Source organism: Numida meleagris, chromosome 5 (assembly GCF_002078875.1).
Source record: "Numida meleagris isolate 19003 breed g44 Domestic line chromosome 5, NumMel1.0, whole genome shotgun sequence".
Lineage (NCBI taxonomy): Eukaryota > Metazoa > Chordata > Aves > Galliformes > Numididae > Numida > Numida meleagris.
Window position 1 is genome coordinate 60692408 of NC_034413.1, and position 20678 is coordinate 60713085.

At 45.7% G+C, this 20678-nt stretch overlaps 2 long non-coding RNA genes across 3 annotated transcripts; one reads left to right on the forward strand and one right to left on the reverse strand.

Annotated features, from left to right (window-relative positions):
- LOC110400366 lies at positions 250–3441 on the forward strand. 2 transcript variants are annotated; one of them, XR_002439768.1, is made up of 4 exons: positions 250–336; positions 1645–1793; positions 2283–2479; positions 3011–3441. It is a non-coding gene; the product is annotated as an uncharacterized LOC110400366 (long non-coding RNA). The 2 variants fall into 2 exon arrangements; XR_002439767.1 differs by lacking the exon at positions 2283–2479.
- On the reverse strand, positions 12218–15057 carry LOC110400265. The gene is made up of 3 exons (XR_002439726.1): positions 15029–15057; positions 14399–14465; positions 12218–12456 (listed from the first exon to the last, which is right to left on the reverse strand). It is a non-coding gene; the product is annotated as an uncharacterized LOC110400265 (long non-coding RNA).

Here is a 20678-nt window from a genome sequence, read left to right on the forward strand (position 1 = left end):
AGTATCTTTCACTGGTCGTGTTGTAGATACTGAGATGCTTGTTCCAGCTTGCTATATAGGTCCTGGCTGTTTCTTTTGAGCAGGTAACATTGCTTATGGCATGGTGTTGCTCTTTCAGAAGATCTCCATCCACCTGGCATGCTTTTGCAGGCTTCAGCTCTCAGGAGGCTTTTCTCTGTTCTGTTCTCACACCTGAAGTATTTTTGTCATTTATTTGCACCTGGGTTGCAAACTCAGATGCTGGAGGAGCAAGTGGGAGTGCATCACTTGCTCTGTTTTTCTTCTTTTTCCTGACATCTGCCTTTGGTTGTGGTTGAAGGCAGGCTCCTGACTGAGGTGGGTGCTTGATTTATCCTATGAATGCTGCTCTTTTTCAGTCACTCTTGTTTTTCTTCCCCTACCCCAGTGCTTAGAAGCCACTAGAGAACATACCTAAGCCTTTTCCTTAACTTCAGCCTGGCATCAGCTACAGGCTGGAGATGATAGTGAGGGCAATGAACAGTTCAGGTGCTAGTCCCTGGCTGCCAGGTTATACAGTGACTCCACAGAATAAGCCTCCCTTTCTTAACCACGGGGCTCTCGTGGTAACCGCAGATGTGCTGTATCGGCCCTGGCAGCATTATTACCCTGGTGCCTGCAGCTCCCTGCCCTGGGCCTGACCACTGCTTGGTCAGGATATAGTTTTGTCTGTTTTCAAGCCTGTTCCTCACTGACATATCCCAGGAACCTCCCAGCTATTTCTGCTGTCTTTTCCCAACTCTGTGGAGTCTGTTGTTGCCCATTTTGAAAGTTTTTGATTGTATATGTTTGTTTTTAAACAAGTAGCTCTCTGCACTGAGCTCTGGAGAACAGCAACTGAAGGCTGTGTGCATGAAGCTGGGATGGGAAGCAGGAAAAGGAGGAAGACCCACCAGACCCTTCCTTTCTCTCCCTGACCCTAGCAAGGACCTGCTCGGATCCCATGCTTTGTTTTGTGTCTGTCACCTCAGTGATGAGGGAGCTGCTGGAACAGGCTGGGAACAGGCTGTGCTGGTGCCAGTGGCACAACACAAAAAAGCATTCACAAATAATGAAGCTCCGAAACACCCTGAGCAAGGACATGTCAGCAGCTTGAATTGGGGTCAGTTGTGCCATGGAGAGAAGTGGGTCGGGCTGGGGGAGCAGGGAAGCGACCTCCCCCTTGCCTGTCTGGTAGAAGCAGCCTCCAAGGCAATGGGAAGCTGTCCTGCTCCTGCTGACCATCTCTGGGAAAAAGTGGGCTCTGACAGAGGTCCTTAACCCTGCTGCAGATCAGTGTCTGGTCACACTGGTCTTCCTCAGGCCTTTTGTGGGAGTTCAGGAAAGCATCCATCCAGGCACAGAGCATGGCTTTTTGAGGCTGCCCTAGCAGCCTTGGGCAAGTTGTCATCTTGCTCTGTGTCTCAGTTTCCCCTTTTTATAACAGGATAATGACACTAGTCTAGCAAGGGAAGAAGGGAGGTGAGGAAGAGTGTTTGTATTATTATGGCTGTCCCTGCCTGACAGGCTTCTGCTCCTAGAGAATGGAAGGAGGTTGGTTTTAATACTGAAGTAGAAGGATCCTTTGCCATTAAACTCTGCTCTGGTCATGTGATGACACCTCTTTATCCTGTTTCCTTACAACAGGAAGGCAGAACTGATCAGGTCCAAGCAGCACCAAGAGCTCGCTGAAGCTTAGCTCTGTACCAGCCAGTCTGTGGTCCCCATCTGACAGTGCCATGCCTCTGACTAAAGGAATCTCATCAAGTCAAGTCATAAAGACCCATCACAGCAAGGTATGTAAAACATCAGCTTTTCCACTGGCTATGCCTGATTCATGACCCAGCTTTGAGGGAAGAAGGTAAGATTTCTAGGGTTGCACTGAGTTGGGGGCAAGGCCTGCTTCTGCCTAGAAGGTATTAATAGCAGCCGAGCTGCTAAAGGACTCTCCCAGCGTAGTCTTTCTGCAGTACAGTACCTGGGGTTGAGCTGCCAGCACTGACTGTTATGAAGACAGAAGCTGCAGCCCCAAGGACATATGGGATGTAGGGATGCTGTTCTTCATACTGGAAAGGTTAGTGAGTGTGCAGATACCGCCTGGACATGTGTTCAGGGTTATCCCAAGAGCAGATGCCTAATGCTGTCTGCTGAAGCCCTGGGGCTGCTTTGCAGTGAATGAAAGAAGAGAGCAGGGATCCATATGTTATTTCATTGGTCAAAGTGGAGAGAACAAATTAAAGTGGCTATTTTAGCACAGTGAGACAGCTGGGCTCTTCTCAAAGCAGCTCCTGAGAAGTCACATCTCCATGCCTGATGAAGGGAAAAGCATCTGGCCTAGCCACAGCTGGTAGGGCAGAAATGTCTAGACTGGCTGATGTTAAGAAAATCTTTGGATGACTGCTTGGCGAAGACCAGCAGGAAGATGTGAGCTTTAACCTTCCTCCGCACTAAGAAGTACCTTCATGGCATTGCCTTGCACCAGGTAAGAAGGGGCTGTGACTTTTGCAAGAGGGCTTTTTAGGGCTTAGTGGCAATGGGTGTCAAGCGTTGAGCAGAATTTGTTCACTGGTGGTGACTCCGAGCTACCCTCAGCAGAGTGAACCTGGGGTTGCAGGAACACTCTTCAATTGCCTTTCTGCAAAAGCAAACAGCTATTTAAAGAGCCTGTAGTGATTTTTATGCAGTACAAACATAGTATCTGTATCATTTTATTGTTAAGCCTTGATGAACTCTGGAAATATCCATCATTCTGCTAGCAAAATGAAATTTAGGAAGCTTAAGCGACCAGAATCCAAACCAATTCCTACATGAGAAGAAAATGGAAAGGTGGGAACGTATGCAGGTTTTTGGATGTTCCTGGGCAATTTCTATGTGGTCCAGAGCTAAAAAAAGTATCATTCTGAGATCAGGAGGTTTTAGTTTGGCAGGCAGCATCTGTCTACCTGTGTCCTGAAATGCTCATATGGATGCAGAGTCAATAAAGGTTGCCAGTGATTGTTCTTTCCTTTTCCAGGTGAAAACTTGGCCCAAAGATTAAGTGATTTGCTGGCCTTCAGAAAATGTGAAGCAGAGACAGGCGATGAACCCAAGTCACCCGGCATCCTGTTAGATCTTCTCTTACCCAAACTGCCAGCCTGCCTTGTGGGAAACTCAGCAAGAAACATGGCTAATGAGCCTGCCCAAGTGCCTGGAAGAATGACTCTGCTGCTAAACAGCAAGTAATTCTTTAGATTTAAGAAATAGCATAACTTGTAAGGAGGAAGTTTACAAAATATGTCATCTGAAGACACTGCCATGTTTAATGCATTTGGTGCCAATGATTTGCTTTCCCTTGCTATGCTGTTTACAGAGCAGCTGGTGCAGAGCTGTTGAGCTTGCTATTGAAGATGAAAGGCTGGTTGTTTTTCAAAGCCCTTTGTGTTTTTTTACTCCTAACTGGAGCTGTCAGTGCAGATGCTTTTTATTTCCTTTATAACTGGAGGTCTGAAGTCCCTTCTCTAAAGATTTCCTCAATTCAAAGGAAGATTTCTTTTGCTCTCAGTCCCAAAAGACTTGGAGTGTCTTTGCTCTTTTGTTTGGGCTGAAGACTCCACAGGCAATGCCAGTGCCTTCGAAGGCGTGCCGAAAACCTTTAACCTCCAGACAGCCAATGTCCCATCTGAAGCTCCTTTGATGGAGGCTTAAGGAATTCGGTTTGTCCTGATTGTTTCTGTGGCTTGGGAGTGAGAACACTTCTCTTGAACTATAGATGCAGTGAAAATGTTCTGGTGATTATTAATTGTGTTTACAGTAGCAGATAAAAGATGCAGTTTCCTCCCCTGAAACATTGTCAGAGAAAAAGAGTTAGGTGCTGTACAAACCTCCACTAAGAAGTGCTTACTGAAGTTGTTTAAAAGCCAAGTAATCAAGCTATGGGAGGTCAAGTAATTTACCCAAGATCGTGAAAGGATGATGAGACATAGCTGAGAATTGAAAACAAGGTATTGCTTTCATACCTTAACAACTTAATTTGCCTGTTATGTGCCATCTCTTGCACACTGAAATAGGCTGAATTACAGGATTTTCTTTCGTATAGTCTGTCAGTTGGTATTTCTGTTACTTTGGTGGAGGAGCTATCTTAGAAATCTGTCTGATTAGTCATTTTCCCCCGCCCCAAAAATTCCATCCAATGGGTTTCTCTCAGAGCAGATGTAATCGGTCCTCATGGCAGTCTGAAGAGTAGTGCCCACGATAGCCATTTAAAGCACATAGCTTTCCCTCCCAGGCTGCACAAACAGAGTTATCTGTCAGTCAGACTGATGCTCCTCAATGGGTACATCACCCAACTGGAGAGCAGTCTATGCAAATCTGGTAACTAAGCTGTGCCAAAAAGTACTGGATCCTGAGTGTTCACCATAGAATCGTGGAATTAGCTAGGTTGGAAAAGACCTACAAGATCATCCAGTCCAACCATCCACCTACCACCAATAACCCCACTAAACCATGTCTCTCAACGCTATATCTAAACGTTTCTTGAACACCTCCAGGGACAGTTACTCAACCACCTCCCTGGGCAGCCCATTCCAGAGCCTGACCACTCTTTCAGAAAAGTAGGATTTCCTAATGTCCAGCCTAAATCTCCCCTGGCGCAACTTGAAGCCATTCCCCCTTGTCCTGTCACTAGTTACAAGAGAGAAGAGGCTGACCCTCAGCTCACTACAACCTCCCTTCAGGTAGTTATAGAGAGCAATGAGGTCTCCCCCGAGCCTCCTCTTCTCCAGACTGAACAATCCCAGCTCCCTCAGCCGCTCCTCATCAGGCCTGTGCACCAGACCTCTCACCAGCTTCGTCACCCTCCTCTGAACACGCTCCAGGGCCTCAATGTCTTTCTTGCAGTGAGGGGCCCAAAACTGGACACAGTACTCGAGATGGGGCCTCACCAGGGCTGAGTACAGAGGGAGAATGACTTCTCTACTCCTACTGGCAACGCTATTTCTGATACAAGCCAGGATGCCATTGGCCTTCTTGGCCACCTGGGCACTCTGTTGGCTCATGCTCAGCCGAGCATCGACTAATACCCCTAGGTCCATTTCCTCCACACAACTTTCCAGCCACTCTGCCCCAAGCCTGTAGCGTTGCCTAGGGTTGTTGCGGCCGAAGTGCAGGACCCGATTTCTCCCATCAATGCATTCAAGTGACTTCTGATTGATGAGGTGCTCTTCAGATAAATGTATTTTTCATCTATGAATGTGTTGTCTGTAAGTGATTCATAAAAGTGATTTCAGTTGGTGTTTCCCAGGATGTGCTGTAGTCCCGCTGCTGACATCCCCCTTGCAGACCACATGGTATAACTCTGGTGAGGAGCTGCAGCTGAGCTGCTTATGAGTTGTATGGGATAACAAAACAGTAACCCAACTACTGTCACCTTAGCTAAATCAGAGAGTAACAGTCCCACAGTCTCAGTGTTCACTGTTGGCTAGACAGGGTTTGCTCTCCTCACTGAGCAGCTTGAGCACTGAGCAAAGGGCGAATCAATTCTGAATGTGCTGAAACCAGTGCAGGAATGCCTCTGGATATATTTCCAGTTTTAATGTTTCCCACTTATCAGAAAGGGACACTGAGAAATCCAAGCAGGTATCTGCTTGTTAGCGTAAAATGTTTCCTTCCTGCTTCATTTTGTTGTGTGATATTTACATAGCAAACCACTTGCAAAATGCACAGAAGCTTCTTCCTCCTGTGCATCCACACATGAGCTACTGCTTTGCTGAGAGTGATTACAGAGATGAAGTTAGAAATACTTTAGCATCAGGCAGACAACACAGCTACCAAAGAAAACTCGTGACCTGCATCTTGCATATCAAATGTCGAGAGAACTGTGTAAAGAGGAATTAAAATGGACATGGCTACCATTGAAGGTGACTGCACCTTAGCAGGGAACGTAGTTCTTTCTCTCCTTACTTGGCCAAAATGCACTATATCATTATAAAAATCAGTCACTAAGCCAGAAAAACTAGCTCTAGTTACATCAGAAGTCTGTACAGAGCTGGAAAATTAATGTGAGTCTTTAATGTACTAGAACATTACCTATGCTTTGCATTCTCAAGCGCTTTGCTTTCCCTACATGATTCTGTTACCAACTTTGCTGATTTCTACTTTAAAAAGGTTTTGTTGATTTTTATTTTGCAATTTTTAACCACTTCAAAAAATATCCCTAGTGCACTAAATGTGTCACCTCCTGCTGCAGAACCTGTTCGGCTTGATAATTAATAGATTGATCACTGCTGGCAATAGGCATACTAGTCAAAATTGTACATAACTGTACTCTATACTAATGCAATAAAAGTGGGTCTGCTTTTACAGTGGCAATTTTAGTAGCAATCTAAATCAACACCCTGTTGATGATAAGACAAATCTTCCTTTAAACAGAAATGCAGTGCAAGTGAGGTTGTTAGTATTATGAGCACATTATTGTCTTTACTTTCTGCAATCAGCTTTTATTCATGCTTTTACAATAGGTGTAAATTTTTATATCTCCTTAGGCAAGCAGAAGAGTGAACTGAACTTCTAGAAAATTACTTAAAATAGGCAATGGTGATAAGAAATAGTCAAGCCCACACAGTGTGGAAAAGGTTAATGGATGGGAGTGCTGAGTTCTGCAAATGGGCAGCTCTGCTATGCTGGGGCTGGTAGTCAGGCAGCTAGAAAGGAAAGGCTTGACTGGGGAGATGTTTAAAGTGTGGTAGGGTTTTTTTCTGGATGGATGTGTTGGGGAATTTGGGAGGGCAGAGAGAGAATTTCTGTGGCATGAGGCACTGCTGGTGGGTAAATGGTGTCTGAAAGAAGACTCACCTTACATGAAGGTGGAGGACTTGCTCCTGTGACAGGCCTGCCCTTCCTCAGCTGTGCCTTATCCTCATCCCTCTATCTCAGGCTGAGCCATTACCAGGTGCAGGAGAAGTGAGGGAGAATGGGGAAGTGCCCTTTGTGTAACACAGCGACAGACAGAAGAGTAACTCTGGTAAGCTCAGAGTTTGATGCCCTCAAGCTGTAACAAAAGCCTAGAGCAGCCAGTTTTATTTTTCATTTCTCTTGACAGTGTTGCTGTAAAAAGTTAAAAGAATTCACTGTGATCTTGCTGCGCTGTAGTCTAAAGAGCACTTATGGCACAGAAAAGTTTGCTGCTCCAAATGATGCTGTTCACAAGCTGCACTGACTCAGACAAGCAACATGATAGCAGCTCACCCTTAAATAGCTTTCAAAGGTAGAGCTGCTGTTTTTCCTGCTTTCTAGGTCTGACCAAGGAGCCGAGGTCAGCCACAGGATGCCCTGCATGCCTCTGTCTGGAGACAACAGTTTGCTTTTACGATTGCAGTTGATCTTGGGATTTCTACTTTACTTATGCCAGGAGTGCAATTCCTGTTGGCTCCCAGGAGAATCTGTTCAGCAGAACATCCAGTCAGACATGTTAATTATTATTCTTTCTGCTCATTTAATGGCTGAACAGTCCCTTGCCATCCTCTTCCAGAAAAAGACCACCCATAAACCAGTTTGAATGCTACATGCAATGCATCGCGCCCACCTGACAGCTGTGCTACGTGCATGGCTGCATGCAGGAGCTGAGTCCCTGGGGCTTACCTGTCTTGAACAGGAGTCGCTGCCTTGTATTTTCCCTGCTGCAGTTTTTCAAACCACCTTCCCATCTGACTGCTCTTTTGTAAACTCTCATGAAAGTTGTTGCAAAGTGCTCTCATCACAATTTTTAAGCAAGAGAAGGGAAACGGTGCAGTATGACTGAAGGCACGACACTATATTATTTCAACTCCAGTCCTTTTACTTTTTTCTAATGGTTAGCAGTATGAGAATAAGTCAGTTTAAGTTGACTGGTCCTTGGGTTGGAGGGCCACGTCACTGTATAGCCATCTCTTGATATTCTGACATCTCAGACAACTTATATGTCAAGTCTTGTATGTCAGTCCGGAGGATTCCTTGTTAACACAGCCTGGAGTAGTGTAAATTCAGATCCTAGGCAGAAACAACCTCCTTGGCAGCCAAGAGGGATGGGCTATGACCTGGAAATGATCAGAGAAGGGAGGGGCTGTGTATCTATGGCCTTCCATGTATTGAAGAACAGAGGCAAAACCACCTATCAGCTGACATTGTGTCCATTACCATGGTTCTAGAGTGCCTTCAAGGACAAACGCTCCTCAAGGGCATGGCAGAAGCAGAAGTTGCGATGAAGTGAGTTTCTGTTGCACGATCTGAAGTCAAAGAACATTTATTTCATGAAAATCCCAGGGCTAGCAGTGACCTTTCATACCCTGTGTTTCTCTGAAGCGTGTGGTTGGCTCTGGCACCATGGAAGCTGGACCTCTGTCTTAATTTTGGCTTTCCTTTGCCTTCCCATTTTTGTCTTGCCTTGGTTCATTGCATGACAGATTTCCTTCCTCCTTGTTGCCTGCCAGGATAGGGCATGGGCCAAAAATACAGAGAGGAGGATACCATGTGCATGGCCTGCTTTCATAGTCCAGGTACATCTTTGCAGTGCAAGCCTGTGATCCCAAAGCTCTTTTCTTAGCCTGGAAGCAGGCAGGGAGCCTGTTGCTGACAATGACTCTTTTGACTAAGACAGCACTTTGTGACTTGACCTACAGTAAGGTGTTAAGTGAGGGGTCTTGCTGCTGTCCAGCCATCCGTCCAGCCTTTGGTGGAAAAGAGGAACTGGTCACTATGCTAAGTTGTGTTTGGGCAGATCTGCCGCCCTTTTCTGGCTTGGACATCAAGACCAGCTACCTCAGGCAACCACCCAATGCATCTGCCACAGCTTTCATTGGTGTGGGCAGTCATCTGTTCTGCATGAATGGGGCTGAACCAGCATCTGGGACTTCTTCATGCCACTGGGATCTGTTGTGAAGAGAGAGGGGCTGAGCACTCTGACAGCGTGACTGTGGGGTGGGATTCTGTCATTGTAAGCTATGGCTCTGCCCTGACATGGTGGCTTTTGAGCCAGACTGAGTCAGCCTTCTTCACCACAGTGTCTGACAGAGTCAGAGTCACAATACCTGTCACAGACACAGATTTTAGTTCCCTGTGGCTTCAGGTTCAGTGTAGGATACTTCCTTGGTGGAGATGTTTGCTCTGGCAGTCAGCACGTAGCAAAGGAGGGCTGACTGGATGGAGGTTGTTAGATGGAGCAGGTGGCAGCTCTCCGTCACCCTGTGCTTTGCCTTTCTCTAACAGCAAAATGGACCCCAGAGCTTGTCCTCCTGTGCTGGCTGGTAAACGAGCCATGTAAACCTGCATCGTCCCTCCCTGGCAGCAGCCTGTGTTGGCAGTGCACTTGCCTCCAGCCTTAGAAGATCTGAACATAATGATCTTAGAGGCTCAGAGATGCACCCCAGGTTCCCACCTCACCAGCACCTCTGAGATTTTCTAAATCTTTCTGTCTTGAAGCAAAACAAGCTTTCTGCATTTTGAAATAGTAAAAGATGTGGCTTGAGTCTGTCACAATGTTTTTGAAATGTTTTATGTCAATTGTGACCGTTTAATATGCGTTCAGAGATTTTAAGACCATAACCTAACTAAAAGCATTGAAACAGTGTGTTTGAATAATTTTGAAATTTTAATACCTCTCTTTTTGCTTATGTGGAGACAACCTTCTCAGTTCCTTTCCTCTGCAAGCCCTCAGTTTTCACTGGTCTAAGCGATTCCCTACTTCCTGCTTAAAAAATCAGCCAATATAATCTAAATCTGCTTGATTCAATTAGAAAGGGCTTTTGCAGAGCTGCAAAGTCCGGGAGTTTATCTCTAAAATGCTAAGTGGAGGCAAAGAGGTCACCTACGGATGTAAAATTAACCCCAGAATCAGTTTTTTCTAGTTTTAAACGCTGGCAGTTCTGTCTTTGGTTTGAGTCAGGAAATCACAGTAAGAGGCCTTGTAAAGCACCTAGAAATTATTTGATACTGAGACATCAAACAGAGATGCACATCCACGTGTTTCACAGTACCAGTTCACTGGCAATTGGTTCCAAATCTCTACAAGAGGCTTTAAGAAAGAGTGTGTGCTTGGGATTTACCATCAGCCAAGGCTCCCCTTGCACTGGTTCTTGTGGCTACTAATAACGTGCTAATAATGCGAGACACAAGCGAGCGAGCCACCCAGCAGCTTAGCACCAGGGTAAATCTGTTTGCTCCTTGCAGGATGTAATGTTTTTTAACTAAGCTTTGCTCCAGTTCTGCATCCCTAGCACAAAGAACTGGGCCTGCTTGTGTTTTTTTGCAGCCCTGTATGCCAGTTCACAACTTCATACAACACTGAGCAGGATGGTGCCTCCTCCAAGGCTGGCATAACGTGCATGTATACGTGTTTGCATGTGTTCTGATGTCATAAGATGTCTGTAATTGTTTGAACAACCCTGAGGAGGGTTGCACTGAAGTGCAAAGAAAGCACCCCTGTCTGAAATCTTTGCCATTACCAGTGATAACCAACCTCACCAATTACTCGATTAAAGCTAAACCCACTTTAAGTCAATACAGTTAATTTAAGAAGCCTTAGGGATTTTTTAGAGAAGGATCAGCTCCTAATCAATGCAGTGGGAATTACCCCATTTGTTCCAGGGTTGAATTTGCCCCCAGACCTGCAGATGTTGATCTCGAGAAAGAAAATCAATTGTTTGTTTTTAATAAAGAACTCATTCCTTGGGAGGTGGGGAGGGGACTGAAATAATTTCCCCGGATGGTTTGGAGTTCATTAGTGCACTGATCAGGGAAAATGTGCAAAAAAAGTGCAGATGAATATTTCGTCTTTAACCTTCGAACCAGTAATTCAGAAAAAAAAGCAATTTCTTCTAAATCTGAGTTCCAGGTGACTGCCTTTTATCTGAGCTCCATTAAATTATTCCCCTGCTAAATTCTCATGAAATAGGCTGTTTGCTCCAGCAGCCGTTGACTCCCTGAGTTTATTTTGCAACCAAAATGTTCTGTTTTCGTATGTAACGATCCATCTTCCACCCTGGTGAAGTAAGGGGCTTGAGGAAGGGGGCTGCACCTGGGCTGCAGCTTTCCCCACAGAATCCCCTTGTTTCACCCACACAGAGCCCAGCCAGGTGAGCTGGCTCCTGCTTCTCCCCATGGCTGTGCCCAGCACTGGCTATGACAGAGCAGTGTGAGCATCTGGCAGTGGTCCTGCGAAGCCCGGAGGCTGAGGATACTGCCTCATGCTCATTGCCCAGTCCTACAGCCTCATCCTTCCCACCTCACTCCCCCTCCTGTGTCTCTGCAAGATCTTCTCTCTTCGGTCTGGGTTATGATTTCTTCCATCCTTGGCTGCCCTGTGTGGTTCTTCCCCAGGGTTTATTTCTGTGTGGCAGCCACTAGATTCAACATTTCTACTGTCTCCTGTTTATTCTGGACTTGCAGAAGTTTCTTACAGCAGTTTTCTTACACAACTCTTCTCAAAAATAGAGATTTGTTTATTTTTACTGACTGTGGCCAAAGTAGCAGTTCCAAAATCCCATAGGGATGGAGCACTGGGGGCAGACATGCTGAGCTGGAGCTGCTCTGTATGCCAAGTGCAGCTGGCTGAAAATAGGTTTGACCTTTTTATAAACTGAAGCGTTGTCCAGCCTTGTTTTCACTGACCTGACATGTTAATGTGCAGGAGAACTACCTCAGCATTTCTGAGGTGCTGTTTGCTTGGGGCATGTTTCCTTTTACAGATTTCTTGCTGTGCATGAACTCTGAGGCTGAATGAATAATGTATAAATCTTTTTACATTTCTATCTACCATTTTATGGCAAGGCAATCTGAGCACCTGCAGTACCATATTGCTTCTCTTCCTTCCTCTATTTGGTGACCCGACAGTCATTGGTGCCTGAATTTCTTCCCTTATGTACCTCATGCTCTCTAAGGAGGGCTGCATATCCATAACCCAATGTTTGTGGCTTTGATTCTAGTTAATAGTCTGTGAAGGACGGTTCACATAGCTTGAACGCACTCAGCCTTTCTAAGTGTATAGAAGACCCTAGAAGCCTGGGATTCCCCGCCATCCTCACAGCCACCACCCAAGAAGGAGATTCTTCCAACCAGACCATTTTACTATAGGTTTGGCTGTGCAGACAAAGCAAAGCAGCTCCTTTTGCTTCTCACCAAACAGGTGAGAGGGGAGTCAGGATCTCAAGGGACCACATGGCACCATATCAAGACTTCTGAATTGCTCTGCCACAAGCAGCTTGTATGTCTGGCTTATCTCCTCTAAAATAATCAGTGCACTGTTTGTCAGCCTTATTTAATAACTAACATGACACAGGTGGTTTAGCAACTTGAGCACCGAGGCTGAAATAATTACATTCTCTGGACTGAACGGAGAGGAAGATGCTGGAGACTTTGGGATGCTTGAGTGCTGTGGGAAAGTTAGTTTGATCCAGCCCAATTCTTTGAGGTGCTTTTCATTCCCCAACAGGGAATGGAAGATTTAGCCAGCGCCTGTGGAAAAAAAAGGAGGAAACTTTAGGGCTCAGAGAGATAAGGTCTGTATAAGCCTAGCACCAGTACAGCTCCTTTTTTAGCTGCTTGTCCTCTCTGTAGACCCACTCATTTCTACAGGATGCCTGCTCTGAAGCACGTACCAGTTGGGAAGAGATCCTATCAATTGTTCTACACTTACAAAGGCAGCGAGTAGCACAGAAAATACGAAAGACCCCCCTAAGGAAAATGGCTGATGGATTAAATAATGACTCCACAAGAAGCTTTAAGTTTGCATACAGAAATCAGAGCAGGGAAGCTCACCAGCACCTTTCTCCGGCCAAACCCACAGACGATTAACTGAAAGCCTTCAGGGACAGCAAACAGAACAATGTTACTGTGGGGACAAGAGCCTGTTTTGCCATTTGTTCCATGCATGTCAGGGTGGTGTATGAGTGCTGCTGTGGATACAAGAAGCAACCTTGTATTTGTTCCCTGCATTCACCTCAGAAACGTTTTGAAGTTTAAGCTGTTCCTAGTGCTCATTTTTCATCTTGGACTGCTGCCGTACTCCCATAATGGAAATCCCTCCATCTGGGGACACTCCACCAGCACGTTTCTTTGATTGCTACAGATATTTCCGTAAGCAACGTGCTTTGACTGCATTTCTGTTCTTTCCACGTTGCCTGGCTGAGGAGTGCTTAAGCATATGGATGCCGTGAGAGGAATATTTATGGGAGCAGACTACTTTGAGGCAATAATCCAAAATACCCATGAAGTGCTTCAGATTGAGAGTTGTGCAAATCTGAACTGCGAACCTGTTTCTAAGATGTATGTTCATCCAGATGAAAGACTCTGAAGTCTGTGCTGTAAACCTATGTGTCCCGTCATGCCTGCTTAGATTGCAAATCGCTAATGCTGCCAAACTACCTGAAATTATTTGCAGAAATTGCTTAACATATAGTTTTGAAAAACAAATAAAATGAAAGAAAAAGGGAAAAAAAACAACAAAAGGCAGAATATGAAGAAAAGGCTATTATTTATTTTGAATTAATCACCCATCTCCAGATCTGACAAAATAACTGGGAGGAGGATGGAGTCTCTTTCTGCTCTATTTTCAGCCAGTGCTGGAAGAAAATGTGCCAGAAATCTCTGCAAACTTGGTTCTGATGAGATTTCCCTCCAGTTTCATGAATCAAGTAGGTTTGGATTAACTGTGAATAAGCCCTTGGGCAGAACTAGCAAATCATGGGTTCACTGATCACAAAAAACTTCTGTGCATGATGTCTGACCCAACATTCAATAAAGGCGATGAGAAACCTATGGGGGCAGCTTATCCTGTAGCTGCGGAGCCTTTTTGCAGTTTTCTCTACAGCAGCTGGAATCAGCTCTTCCCAGACAATGGCAGCAGGACTGTGGTGAATCTTGCTTATGTCCATGGGCCCAAGTTATGGGGTTTTGAATCAGGCCTGGAGGCACTGTACATTGCTGATTTAAAAACAAAACAAAAACTGGTATAGCAAATGAGACTTGGTAAATATCAGGTTCATCTCTTTCTCCTGCTTCTCAGATGCCTTCTTTCCCAGCAGCAATTAACAAAGATGGATGCCTACTTCTTCCAGGATTGTTCGGCTGTGGGGACAGTTTCAGGGCTGTCCGTAGAGGCTGCTTACACCGTGACATTTTCAAAGTTATGCCCCTCTCTCTGTTGATCACCTTCTGAACAGTTTCTGGTGGTGCTTATTGTGAGCTCAAAGGTGTCTGTAATCAACTCTGCAATGATGATCAAGGAGAGAAGTTTTTAAAGGCTGCCTCTCCTGAAGTATGCTGTACACTTCAAAGGTGACAGACTATGTGAGAGGACCCAAAACAGAGACATTTGAGAGAGCTTTTAATCCTTATGCCTGTGCCCAGACATACCAGACTTTGGTTCGGGATCTGAGGACTGCTGGCTTAACCATACCTTTCTCACTTGGTGTCCAAGCCAAGAGCAGTCCATGTTCCTTCCCAATCCAGTGGAAGTTGGAAGCCTTAAAAAAAAACACAATAAAACTCAACAATTTTTATCAGAAACTTTTGCCTCAAAATGAGTTATCCGGTAGAGTAAGAATAACTGATCTGGTGGAGACTCAGGCAGGTGGCTGAGTCACCATCCCTGAATGTGTTTAAAAACCGTTTGGATGTGGTGCTCCGGGAAATGATTTAGCAGTGGGTTGTTAGAGTAGTATGGTTAGGTTGCAGTTGGACTTCATGATCTTTAAGGTCTTTTCCAACCTGAGCAATTCTATGATTTATCGGATTTCTGGTGATGACAATGGTAGAAATCCTGTGAGGCTGTCCCTGCCTTGCTTTGAAATGCCCCTCTGTGCGTGGGTTCCTCCTGTGCATCCCAATCCCAGCCAAAGCTAAGCAGAAAGTTGTTGCAACCACTGCTCCAAGACATGGATAAAACCTGCCATACCCCTTTGAATTTTAAGTACATTTAAAAAAAAATGAGGTGAAGTATCTATAAAAGCAATAGAAAAAGCTACAGAAACAACTCAGTATGAGATGAGGAAGAGTTTGAGTTAATGAAGTCTGGGTACATGCTTACAATCAGAACCACAGCATGTCTGATTTGTGTCATAAAGGGGAAGAATGTATGTTCATAGGTTCCCCATTGTACTGCAGCCTGACAACCTCTTAGCCCTTCTGAGGAAGGAAAGAGTTAATGTATTCTCCAGCATTTTTATCGTTCCTGTAGAATAATCACCGTTTTAAAGATGCCTGCCTTGAAATTACAACATAATCCTCTGCCTGACTTAACTCTAAAAATCTGGTGGCTGGTAGATAAAAATCATTGAGAATGATCATTTCATTTGAAGCATCAATAACTTCGGCAGAGCTGTTAGGTCAACAGCTCAGCTGCTCAGAAAACGGCAAACAAAAATTTCTGGTGTCAAGTAGCTCACTGCTTGGCCTGCAACCTCCAGCACTGCTGGCTGAGGCTCTTGGGGAGCCATAACTTCTGAAGGTGGAAATCCTCTATTGAGGGGACACTGGGGAGACCAAAGCTGCTTGTGAGGCTGTGTAAAAAGGTAGTTTGTGTGTTGAGGAGTAAAAGCACTGACTGGATGATCATTTGGGAGTGCTGGTCCCAGTTCTTGTCTCTGTGGTTGGTTTTCTGCATGACCTTGTGGTGGTTGTGTTCTTTCCTTGTCCTTACTTCAGCTTAATCAGTGGATCAGTTTTGCGATAGGTGGGGGACAACAGGAGAGCTCAGACCTCCCATCTGCTTCTACAGGTGGTCTGGACAGCCCCACACCTGCCAGGGTTTCTGCCTGAAATGACCCAGAGCCAAGAAAGCAGGCTACTATGACCCCTGTCTCTGTGTGAGCTGTCCCTGCACACCAGGGCGGCTCTAGCACCAAACTCTCCCCATGGAGCTGGAGGCCACGTCAACTGATGGCAATTGCAGGGGACATCCTCAAGGTATGAGTTTTCCTTCAGGGCTTTTCTTTTAGAGGGTGAATGATTTTATCCACCCTTATCCTGTTGGCTAAGACACTTAGTCTGACAGCCCTCAAGTTGGAGGCTGATTCAGGAAGACAGCTTGGAGTGAGTCTCTCTTTGAAGGAGTCTGTGCTGATTAGGGTCAGCTGCTGTTACCTTAGGGGCAGTTAATTGAGTGGGTATCAATAGACAGCAGGCCGTTTATCTCCATAATTTTCCTTTCCTGTCTGTTATTTAATAAAACAACTGAGAGGGAAGCTGTATTAACTTTACTTTTATCTTTAATTCTCTAATTGCAGTAAAAGCCAGTGTTTGAGAAGTTGCTGAATACAGGATAGAATTGGTTCTGTAATAATAATAATAACTTGTTTTCCCTCTTTGAAAATAAATCTAGTCTTTAGTTGAAAGCCTTAACTGTTGCTGGCAGTCATTCAGCCAGCACAATTTGGGCTCTGAGTACTTGATTAGTATAACTTTAAGGAAAATTGCCTTCCTGAATCTAGTAAGGATCCATTAACCTGATGAAAAAGGGTTTGCTCATCTGAGAGGTTAAGACTCAAAACACAGCCTGAGCTGCATTAGATGAGATCTCTTTTAGAATGGCATAAAGACAGAAAGTAATAAAAACACCATCTGTCATGTCTAGTCAATCAGATCTAGTATAAGAGCAGAATTATTCCTCTGACTTTACTGTCATTAGATCATCTGTTTGTTAACAATGGGAAGTGTCAGTAATGCTGAAAACTGCTTTTATTGCCTCAAATTACTTCTAGGTGTCTTTATCTTGGAGAGAATGAATATTAATCTGAGTGTATGTGACAAAGAAATATTTCTAGATGAACAGAATGCTAAGGCATTCTGTGTTGAGTCTATTTTGTGATTGATTGTTAGAGGTAAAACTCTAACAGTGAGAGATGGAGAAAAAGTGCCGTGTACACTTTGCTTCTGAGAATGATTGTTTCTGTAAACAAAGCTCTTCTTGCGGGTTGCTGAGCACTCTGAGGTTCTTTGAAGTCAATTGAATACAAACCTCCTGAGTGGCCCTCTGCATCTCATAGGACTGGCACTGCCAGATCTTCTCTTGTATCCTAGGCATAGCCAAAGGTCATGTAAAAAGTGACTGCTTTTTTCATCATGGCTTTATTAAAGCTAACAAATGTTGGCACTAATGGATTTCTCTGTCACTCGAATACAAACATGGTCTCCTCTGTCTACTAAAGGCTGTGCAGAAGCTCTTGGGTACACCTAAAGCTGAATACTGAACAGCAAAAGATCAGCTATGAGCACAGGTGTAAGGGGTGGTGGAAATCCATATCATCAGTTGGAGCTGCCAGGTGTGGGCATTTTGCTCCGCTCTGATGCAGGTGGGAATGGCTGCTGGTGAGTAATAAATGTAAAGAAGGACCCAATCGGTATCTAGTAGTACACCACAGGAAGATAAAATAAATCTGCAGAGGTTTTGTATCCTTGATGCATGAGGAACTTCTCGGTAACAGGTTGGGAAAGCCGAGGGGCCTGGAGGTGACTGTAGTAGCCTGAAGAGTGAAGGTAGCCTCATATGGCTTCATCAGGCCTCCTGCTGTTGGAGCAGGACTCGTGCTGAGCCTGCAGCTGCACAGCTCCAGTGGCCAGCCTGGGTGCAGGAGAAACGCCGTGCACCATTGCCCGCTGCTCAGGTATCCATCCAGCTGCTTTCCTGCAGCTTCAGCTCTGCTCTGCAGCTCCCTGTGCCCATGAGAAGCGTGCTTTTGTTCAGGAGTGCTGTTTGCAAAACAAAGAGGAACTTATGAACTCCTCTTTTTATGCGAGTACAACCTTTTTCCCCTGCAGTGAGAGGGGATTTGACTCAAGTGCCAGTGAAGAGCAAACTTCCTTGGGTACAGCCAGGACAAAATAAGTTATGCTACAGCCTATCAGTTTAGGCTGTATGTTTAGACCAATTTTTTTAAGAAAAGAGGAAAAAGTCTCTGATTTTATGCCTTTCCCTCTGGGATTTGATACAACGAAAACCCACACAGCTGCTCTTCCTGCTGGAGCTGCTGGCTCTCCCCATCCAACAAAGTGATCCCTGTGGTCACTGTGGGGGGAGGCAGAAAAGAATGGATGGCACCACAAGCTCATTATGAAAATGCAGGGAACCAGAGTTAATGAATCTTGGATGAGCCCCTGATCTGGCTGGCCCTGGGTGTGGCAATGGAGGGAGCTGGTCCAGGAGAATCTGATTAAAATCTCTTAGAAATGACAGTCCCTAGAATGCAGAAGGCTGTAACATATCTATCTGTGCTTCCATCTGGGAGGGGCCACTGATGTAGAGCTGGGATCTCTCTGGATTAGATCGGTAGGATTTCTATCAGGACAGAGATATTCTAGGGATTTACATGTTCCCTGACCTGGCAGCTTGCCCTAATGAAACACTGATTACACAACAGCAATCTAACTTAAGCTCTAATAAAAAAAATCCACTGTGCTGAGAAATGGTGAGAGTACTCTCTCTGTGATGGCAAAGATTTGAAATTGTGCAGTGCATTATGTCTCCTGACACAGAGAAGCTTGCAAAGAATCAGGCTGTTTATTGTGGGTGCATGAAAAACAAAACTGGAGAAACTGCAATTAGTGCCTGCCCTGAGATTCTCCTAGTTGTATAGTCAGATTAATGAATGAAAGCGTTCCCTCCATATGTACGGGGGATTAGTTCCGCTTGTCTCTCATTTTATGGCCAGTGGAGCTAAGGCTAGGAAACCTGAAAGATTTGCTCAAGGTGCCTGACATGTAGCAGAATCAGAACTGAACCCCAATGTCCTGCTGCCACATCCAGGAGCTGTGAACCCTCCTTTGCTGTCCATCTGGGCATCCCTGAGAGCTGGCTGTGAGGGATGGAGGAGTTGCAGGATTCCTGCATTTCTTGCTACCAGATGCCTCTTGCTGAAGGAGAAACAAGAGTAAACAGTGAGTAAAAGCAGCTGTTTGTATGGAATGGGATAGAAGATGGTATGGGACTTGCTACCAGCTCGGTGTGAAAAGGGCTGTTCCCAAGGCAGTATCTGTCCCAGAGGCTGGAACAGACTACAGATGGCTGAGATGCTGGATGCAATTGTTTTTCAGACTTTTATGTGATAATACTAAAGGCAGGGCAGCTTGATGGATAGACTGCTGAGCTGGCACGTGTGAGCTTTCAGCAGAGTCTGCCTTCATCAGGACGTGTTTTTCCCTCTTTTGCTCATCTCTGAAGAGGAAATACTGACATCTGCTCACAGAAATGCCCCGAGACCTACAGCACTAAGAACCTGCTGCTGATACCACCAGGGAGGAAATGTTCACCAAACAGCCATCAAGTGCTTTTCCAAAGTTCTGCCATGCCACATCCATCTTTCTTCCTGCTGCAGTGACCTCCCACCTTCTGGCTCTGTGAAGGAGATGGATGATCCAGCCCCAGGCAAGTGTACTGGGTAAACCTGCAGATTCGTCTGGTGCCAGGTTTTAATCAAAGAGCTGGAGTTATGCCAGAGCCAGTCAGCTGTGGTGGTGGGTGTGTGAATGACTAGCACATCTGCTGATGGGTCTGTCCTGTCTCAAAGGGGGAAACGGATCCTTGCCCAGCTCTGGCAGGGCTTTAAACTAGAGAGGAAGGGGGAAGGGGATAAAACCAGCCCTGCAGGAGGTGTGCCTAGGGGAGCATCGGGATTAGAGGTGAGGCAAGGGGCTCAGCTGAAGTGCATCTACGCCAATGCCCGCAGCATGAGCAACAAACAGGATGAGCTGGAAGCCATCATGTGGCAGGCAAACTATGACTTAGTTGCCATTACGGAAACATGGTGGGATCACTCCATGACTGGAGTGCTGCAATGGATGGCTACAAGCTCTTCAGAAAGGGTAGGCAAGGAAGGAGGGGTGGTGGCGTGGCTTCCTATGTTAGAGAGTGTTTTGATGTTATCGAGTTTGCAACTAGGTAAGATAATGTTGAATCTCTATAGGTTAGGATCAAAGGAAAGGCTGACAAGGCAGACATCCTGGTGGGGGTCTGTTATAGACCGCCTAACCAGGATGAAGAGACAGATGAGGTGTTCTATAAACAGCTGGCTGAAGTTGCGCGATCGCCAGCCCTTGTCCTCATGGGGGACTTCAACTTCCCCGATATATGCTGGGAATACAACACGGTGCAGAGGAAGCAGTCTAGGAGGTTTCTAGAATGTGTAGAAGATAACTTCCTTCTCAGCTGGTGAGAGAACCTACCAGAGGAGGTGCCCTGCTAGACGTACTGTTTACAAACAGGGAAGGTCTGGTGGGAGATGTGGAAGTCGGGGGCTGTCTTGGACGGAGCAACCATGAAATGGTAGAGTTCTCAATTCTTGGTGGAACCAGGAGAAGAGGGGACAGCAAAACTGCTACCTTGGACTTTTGGAGGGCAGACTTTGAATTGTTAAGGAGACTGGTAGGAGGGTCCCTTGGGATTCGGTCTTGGGGGGTAAAGGGGTCCAGGAAGGCTGGTCTCCTCAAGAAGGAAGTCCTGAAGGCGCAGGAACAGGCTGTCCCCCTGAGCCGCAAGATGAGCCGGCAGGGAAGGGGACCAGTGTGGATGAACAGGGAGCTTTTCCTGAGGCTCCAGGAGAAGAAGAGAATCTACCTCCTGTGGAAGAAGGGACAGGCAACTTGGGGAGAGTACAAAGAGGTTGTTAGGATGTGCAGGGAGAAAATTAGAAAGGCAAAGGCCCAGCTCGAACTCAGCTTGGCTGCTGGGATAAGAGGGAACAAGA